This window comes from Anopheles gambiae, chromosome X (genome assembly GCF_943734735.2).
Source record: "Anopheles gambiae chromosome X, idAnoGambNW_F1_1, whole genome shotgun sequence".
NCBI lineage: Eukaryota > Metazoa > Arthropoda > Insecta > Diptera > Culicidae > Anopheles > Anopheles gambiae.
In genome coordinates this window covers 14,208,627-14,215,706 of record NC_064600.1, presented here as the reverse complement: position 1 = coordinate 14,215,706, position 7,080 = coordinate 14,208,627, and positions in this window count along the sequence as shown.

The window sequence follows — 7,080 nt, the reverse complement described above, 5'->3', positions numbered from 1 at the left end:
GTCTTTATATCTATATGCCTCCTCTGAATGAATAAAATGATAAAATGAATAAGATGAATAAAATGATGTATTCAAGTGATTTTGATGCGCTGGATGCAGATTTAAAGGCGTTTTCTTCAAACTCCGTTTTTCACGGTTGCATACATTTAGGCGTTAAAAATGCAATGTTAAGAACTCATAACATGGCCTACAGCTGATGGCTGATGGCATTTTTACTGCGTATACCATGGCTATCGTTGTTCGCGGCAATGCTTATTAAATCGAGTGTATAAATAACAAATTAAAAATAATTTAAGTAGAGAAAGTATTCAGGAAAGGACGAAGGTAATTTGAACAAATACGGGATAGAAAACAAAGAAGGTTTCCATAAATATAATGTTTGTTTTTTAATTTATTTTAAAAATAAAAAAATTAAACAATAAAAATAAAAATTAAAACTTGACTTCATGAACAAATATCTATGATTTTGTTCCGTATCGGTGGTCAGTTCGCTGCTCGATGCTCACCATATGACCTTCGCTGCTCTTTTTCTTCCACGTTAAACGCCTCTGGGTGCGTTTCCTTTTTTCTGCCCTGGCCAGAAGCACACCACCCAGCAACAAACTCATTATTCATGTTCCAGCTCATCGTGACACATACACGCACACACACACACACACACACACACACACACACACACACACACACACACACACACACACACACACACACACACACACACACACACACACACACACACACACACACACACACACACACACACACACACACACTTCCGGAACAAACGCAACTGACCTTCGCCAACGCGCCGATAATTGTGTGTGTGTGTGCGTTAGCGTTTGGAGGAAGTTGCCGTTGCAGTGTTTGGTGTTTGGTTGTTTTGCGTTTCCAGCTGAGTTATTACATCGCTGACCTACACACACACACATCGGCACACCGAAACGGGGCCTAATAATGTGACTGTTTTCGGTGCCCACAATTACAGCACATCAAAAGCTTACATTCTTCTTCTGCAGTTGCAGCTCCTTGGCTTAGCCTTTTACTTTCTTGCGATATTTTCTTTCACTCTGCATCCTTATTGCACCGTTTCGCCAAAGCAAAACACTGTATCGATGGCGCACACGTTGGTGTGTGAAGAGCGTCGGGAAATGCCGCTGAATGGCAGGCCCTCAACGGGATAAAAAAGGGTAAGAAGCACCAAAACCGAAGATGTTGTCGTTGCTGTTTGATGAGTTGTTTGCGTTGCCGGCTACCTGTGCCGGCAGCATGTCCAATTTCGGGTTTCTTTTTTTCAAAGTATGACAGCATGACAACTGTAAGGATATAAAATGTGCGAAGAAATGAGGCGTTCTGCTTGACTCGTACTAAAGAGATGTTAATAGGTGAATTGCTGTCAAGCAATTATTTGACTGCTAAGATTACAAAGTATATTACCGCCAATTGCGTTTATTACTTTATTGATGCCAGCAAGTTCTTTACTTCCTCATCATTATGTTTATGTTTTGATGAATTTATTTGTTAACTGACGTTTTTAATTTGTAAGCGGATTCAATACTTTATTTCATGATTGCTATTGATTTATTGATGCTAACGAGTAGAACATTGTGCTGTTGAAATATCGAATATAGTGTATCCTTTTGAACCATTTTATCGCATCAAAATTATTATTGAATTAATTTTTTGGTCGAGGTAAGATAAATAAATTATTATTATTTTTTATTTTTTAGTTATCGTAACTGTTATGTGTTATTTGTTTGTCCTTTATTGATTCATCTCGTTTGACTGTTTGCGATGCTAAAATTTTGTTTATGTTTACGAAATAGGGTAAACGTATCTGGTAACGTAGTGGTGGTAATGCTCTAAAATGCGCTCCATATAATATTTTAGCAGCAATTCAGTTATTTATGTTAGTGTGACATGTTCTCCGGTCATTTACAAAAAGTTTAATACTTAAATTGAGCAATTCCGTTACATGGTGACAGCAAAATCCATTATTTGGTGACAAGTGTGAACATTTTTCCAAAATCCTTAGGATTTCCTATTTTCGTATTCAGAGTTTTGTTAACGCTGTTCGAGTTTTATAAAATGTTATTGATTTACTAAGATTCATTGCCTTTGACCATATTTTCGCATTTGTAAGCGTTTTTGCTTACTTTAGTGCCATTATAGATACACAACACAGGCATGTTCCTATATTGGTTATAGTCATAAAATCAGTAAAAACAGGACCTTTCAGAATGTTTTCCTGGATATTTTAAACATGTCGTATTGTTTTTACAAAAATAAGCAACATAAATGAATTTCCTGTGACTCATTTACCAAAAAAGGCCAAAATTAAAATATCTAGCTAAGTGAAAAATCGAATTTGAATCAAGCACACCCTTCCCGGCGTGAATAGACTACAGTCGTTATACAAAACTTGAGTAAATATTTTCATCACTCAAATTAATATATTTTACAATCAAATTAGACAAAAATTCAATATTTTGCGGTAATCATTGCAGTTCACATGAAAACAGCTTCAAAACTAAGTTCGTTTTACATTCTACACAATTTTTAGGTATCTTTGTTTGACATCACTATAGGAACGCAATACCACGACTATTGCGGAAGAACGAAACAGTATAAATATGTGTTATTCGTAAATTTACTGTGTTTGATGGTACAAATTGTTGTGATTGCGAAGATAAAACACATTTCAATTGCTATATGTAAAAATATGCATAAATTTACCATCCTGAAACTTAAAATCTATTAAAGCACATCTGTACTCCTACAAATCGCACCACTAGTGGTACATAGTGGTGCGATTTGTATCAATTCACTTTCCTGAAGTGTCCAATTTCGGTTCAAACAATAACACGTTAGCACATCTGTATTGTTATACTTTTCAGTTCCATTTCCTGTACCACATCCACACTGTTTTCGCTACATGCCTTGTGCTGCTGCTTCTGACTTGTCTCTGTGGCTTCCTTCCTGCGGACACCCTGCTGTGTCTGCTGCATGCTCTTCTGATGAGTCTTTGTGATCGGTTTTGCTTTTATTGTTATTTTCGTCCTCTCCGCTGCAAAAAAGGGTCCTTTGAGAGGTGACCCTTGAAACCTTCACAGAAGCAATTGCGGAGTAAAGTATTAATCAGCTAACATTTTTGAAAATACAGTCAGTCGAAAAAGTATTCGCCTAGCTGAATATTTAACAGAAATAGGCGAATTATGGCCGAAATAGGCATGGGGCGGATAAAGTAATGATTGAGTTTTATAAAGGGACTCTCAATACACACGTATTGCTAAAAAATAAGCATTGAAATAGTGCAATAGCAACCAAAACACATAAAAAACTTTTAAAAAATCGTTTAATGGGTGCGCAAAAAGTATTCGTGTATCTAGCTTTTTAATCATTTACGCTGGTCAAGCACTACGTAGACGTTAATTATGTTTATTATTATCAATCTGCTAGTGACTTCCTTCTAAATTAATGCATTTCTGTTGCTTGGATTGCACTTCAAGCGCTCTCTGACCGTACTAAAGGCAGGGGAGTTAAAAGAATGGAGCATGATGGCGAAAATCGTATCTTAATCCTATGCATAACCTATCCTATTCATTTTTTATTGTTAAAAAATGTATGGGAGGAAGCCTTCCACATTTGATCCTTCATTTGATCAGCTGTTGGCCATTTTTCGGACACTAATTGTGTGACAAACTGCCATGTAAGCAGCCATCCTTGACATTTCATCTAACGAAAGAAGCGACTTAATATCCAAAAAATCAAATATTACTCAGGAATCAGTAAGATTTAAGATGGCTAATAAGATCAGGAAAAGTGATGACTCACATTTGGTTGATAGGTCATACTGCATTTAATTCTAGCTGGTCATTTTATGGCTTGTATGAGTGAGTTGTTACAAAAATATGTTGTTGTGTATAACACCATACTCAGAAAGTGGCCAAATCTGGTAAGCAGAATAAAATAATTCGAACATTAATTTCAAATTAGGCTGTACTAACATATTAAAAGAAGTATAACTCGTCAAGGTCATACGGCCGTTATCAAGATGAGTGGGTCCGCCCTTTTTGAGGTTCAAATGAGTTATGGCGTTGGTTAAGTAGTCAATAATAGTCAAGAACACTGGCGGATTTAACGGTACGCGGACTGAGCGGCCGCGGGGGGCCCCGTCAATTTAGAGACCTCGTGGATGGTAATTCCAGCATATACAACAATGTGTACAGTAGTCTCATCGAGAACTTCTATGCCCAAAAGGGGCCCCATGTACGAAGAGACTCATACTTGGTGTTTGGTACTTGGTGTCTAACAATGATATGAGTGTCTTAAAATGATGATTGGTGTCTAAAAACGATGAGCCCTGGTTTTTTTTATTATATTGTTTCATAGACTTGACGATGAGTATGATGAGTAATAAGTATAATTCGTAATTCGTTGTTAGGGACTGTGTTAGATCGTCATCAAGAAGTTTGTGATCTAGGCGTTACACTGGACTCTAGTTTAAATTTCCGTTTACACGTTGACAACACTGTTAACGTTGTATTTTAGAGAAGATCAACATCTACGTTCCTTATATGGATACAATGGGCTATTACTAGCCATGACAAGGCAATTCAATACATGGTCTAATCACTTTGATTTTAATTTTACGATCAACGCATTTAAAGAGAATATTTTTTTAATTTCCAATTTTGGCGACACCGGATTAAGGCAGATGTTAGGGGAATAAGTTAAGGATTTGGTGTTGAATAGCTAAATAAATAAATTAAATTACTAAAACATAAAAAAAAGAAAAAAAAACTTTATGGGCCCAGTAGTGGGGGGATCTCGAACACCCACCATCCCCCGCCAGCAAACCATTACGGTGAGATTTATTCAATGCCAATTGCAATAAACCCCCCCCCCCCCCCTCCGCTCGACAGCAACAGGGGGCCTCAACTCCTTTTACCACTTAGGGCCCCCGAAACCCTAAATCCGCCTCTGGTCATGAATGCAATAAGAAATAAGATCAAGACATTTTTTTAATTCCATATCCTTTGTTTTTATTCGCATAATTCGTCTGATAGACGAATACTTTTTGCGCACCAATCAAAGGACTTTTATTAGTTTTTTAAATAAGTTAGTCGTAATTGCACTATTTTAATGCTTATTTTTTAGCAGTACGTATGTTTTGATGAAGGGACATCAAACCCCATCATGACTTTAACCGCCCCATGCCTATTGCGGCTATAATTCTCCTTTTTCTGCAAAACATTCAGCTAGACGAATACTTTTTGGACTGTCTGTATATACATAGTTGTTTTTTTTTACATTCAGCTACGGATAAAAGAGGTAATTTGAAGAGAAAAAAACGGGGCAAGAGATGACATGACATACCATGTCAAAGTGTTAATTTGGAGTGTTTTTGTTAGATTGTTCAAAACTCAAAACAGAAAATATATGAGAAATTAAAAAAAAACTCAGGTAATCTTTGCCTTTTCAGTCAAAACGTCAAGCTAGCCCACAACTCACCGCGAGCAATAAATCAAAGAAATAAGCAACGCATAAAATTGTTCTCATTTAGTGTTTGTTGCGTGGGACACATTAGCAAGTCTATAAATCTGAGTAGAACGGCCCGAAATTCAAGCGCGAGCAGTAGCCAATTGCGACAGTCGTGCGCTTTCTTCCTGCCAAAAATCGTCGCGCTGCACCTCCATCAAGGCGGCCCATTGCCTTCCATTTTCCGCCTCATTACATTTCGCTTTGCGCCCACCGCCACAGAAACATTAATTGTGCGATCCCGCGCGACCATAATGGCTAATCGTTTTCGGGTGGCACCGCGGAAAAAAAAACCATCAAACAACGAAGACGCCGTGGCAGCAGATGATGACGGAACCGATTTAAACCCCTTGCCCGTGCCCAATGCGCGCTGCTTTATGGTGGTGGGTGAAGTTTTAATAGAGATTTTGTTTTTTAGGCGCTCTAAATCTTCCCTCAAGTCCTGGCCGGGAGCGTGGCCGGAGTGAAAGGTTTAATGGGCAGGCGGTACCTATTTCGTGGCTTTCCCGCGCGGCAGAAACACGCACACAAAACTGTGCTGTAAAGAAAAGCACGCACTGCTCACACACACACTTTGCTTACGCGCGCTCGCGCCAAGGCGGTGGGATGTTTGAATGGGCTCCCCGGCCCGAGAAAAACAACCCCACCGGTGAACATGATTTATGCACGATTAAAGACGCACTGGGAGGTTAAGGTTAATTTCTGACGGACGAAATGCGTACAGCAGCTTTCCGCGGCGCCAAGATTTACCAACCACCACCACCACCCGCCTCCAACCCCCACCCCACCCCTCCAGATGGTTGGACGGGGCTGGAAGGGAGCATTGCGAGTGTGGTCGCCCTGTTTCCGGGGGAAGGGCCGATGGAACGACCCGATTGGGAAATTAAAAGTTTCGGTTCCAGTCGGAACGAATTAAACGGTAGCACCACGGCTGTGGTTAATTACACCTCTGCCATCCCTGGTTTAGAGGTGGTCCAGCGAAAAAAAGGGGTTTTTGGCGAGCCACTTGGAAGGTTGTCGGCCGGCCGGCCGGTCCGTGCGCCTCCGGTTGTGGGAACGCGAAGCCGGAGAGGAGGAACTAATGGCACCCGGGTGGAACCGGTTGCGCGGCTGTACGGGTTTTTGGCGGCCCGGTGACGATTAATGCTGGAGAGGAGCACGGTAAATGAGCCCCCGGTGGGATGGAAGCTGTGCGCCATTAAGAGATCGGCAGCGACTTAAAAGGTGCCTTGGAAAACCTGGCACCAAAATTCATGACCAAACCCGACCCGAAAAGGTCACCGAATGTGTGTGTGTGTGCTTGTTTTTTTGTTGCTGCTCCCCTTCCATTTCTCGCCTCTCCCGCCACTTGCCGTGTACAAAATCGTACTTTATCGGCTAGCCCACCCCCACTCCCACGCCCCGATTTTAAAGGGCGAACGGGCATCGTTAGTCATTCCCATCTTAAAGGTAGCCCATAATCCATAACTGGTTAAACATGATCACAAGCACAGCACACGCAGTCGGCAAATCCCTTTTTCCGGGCGGCAACAACCACCACAC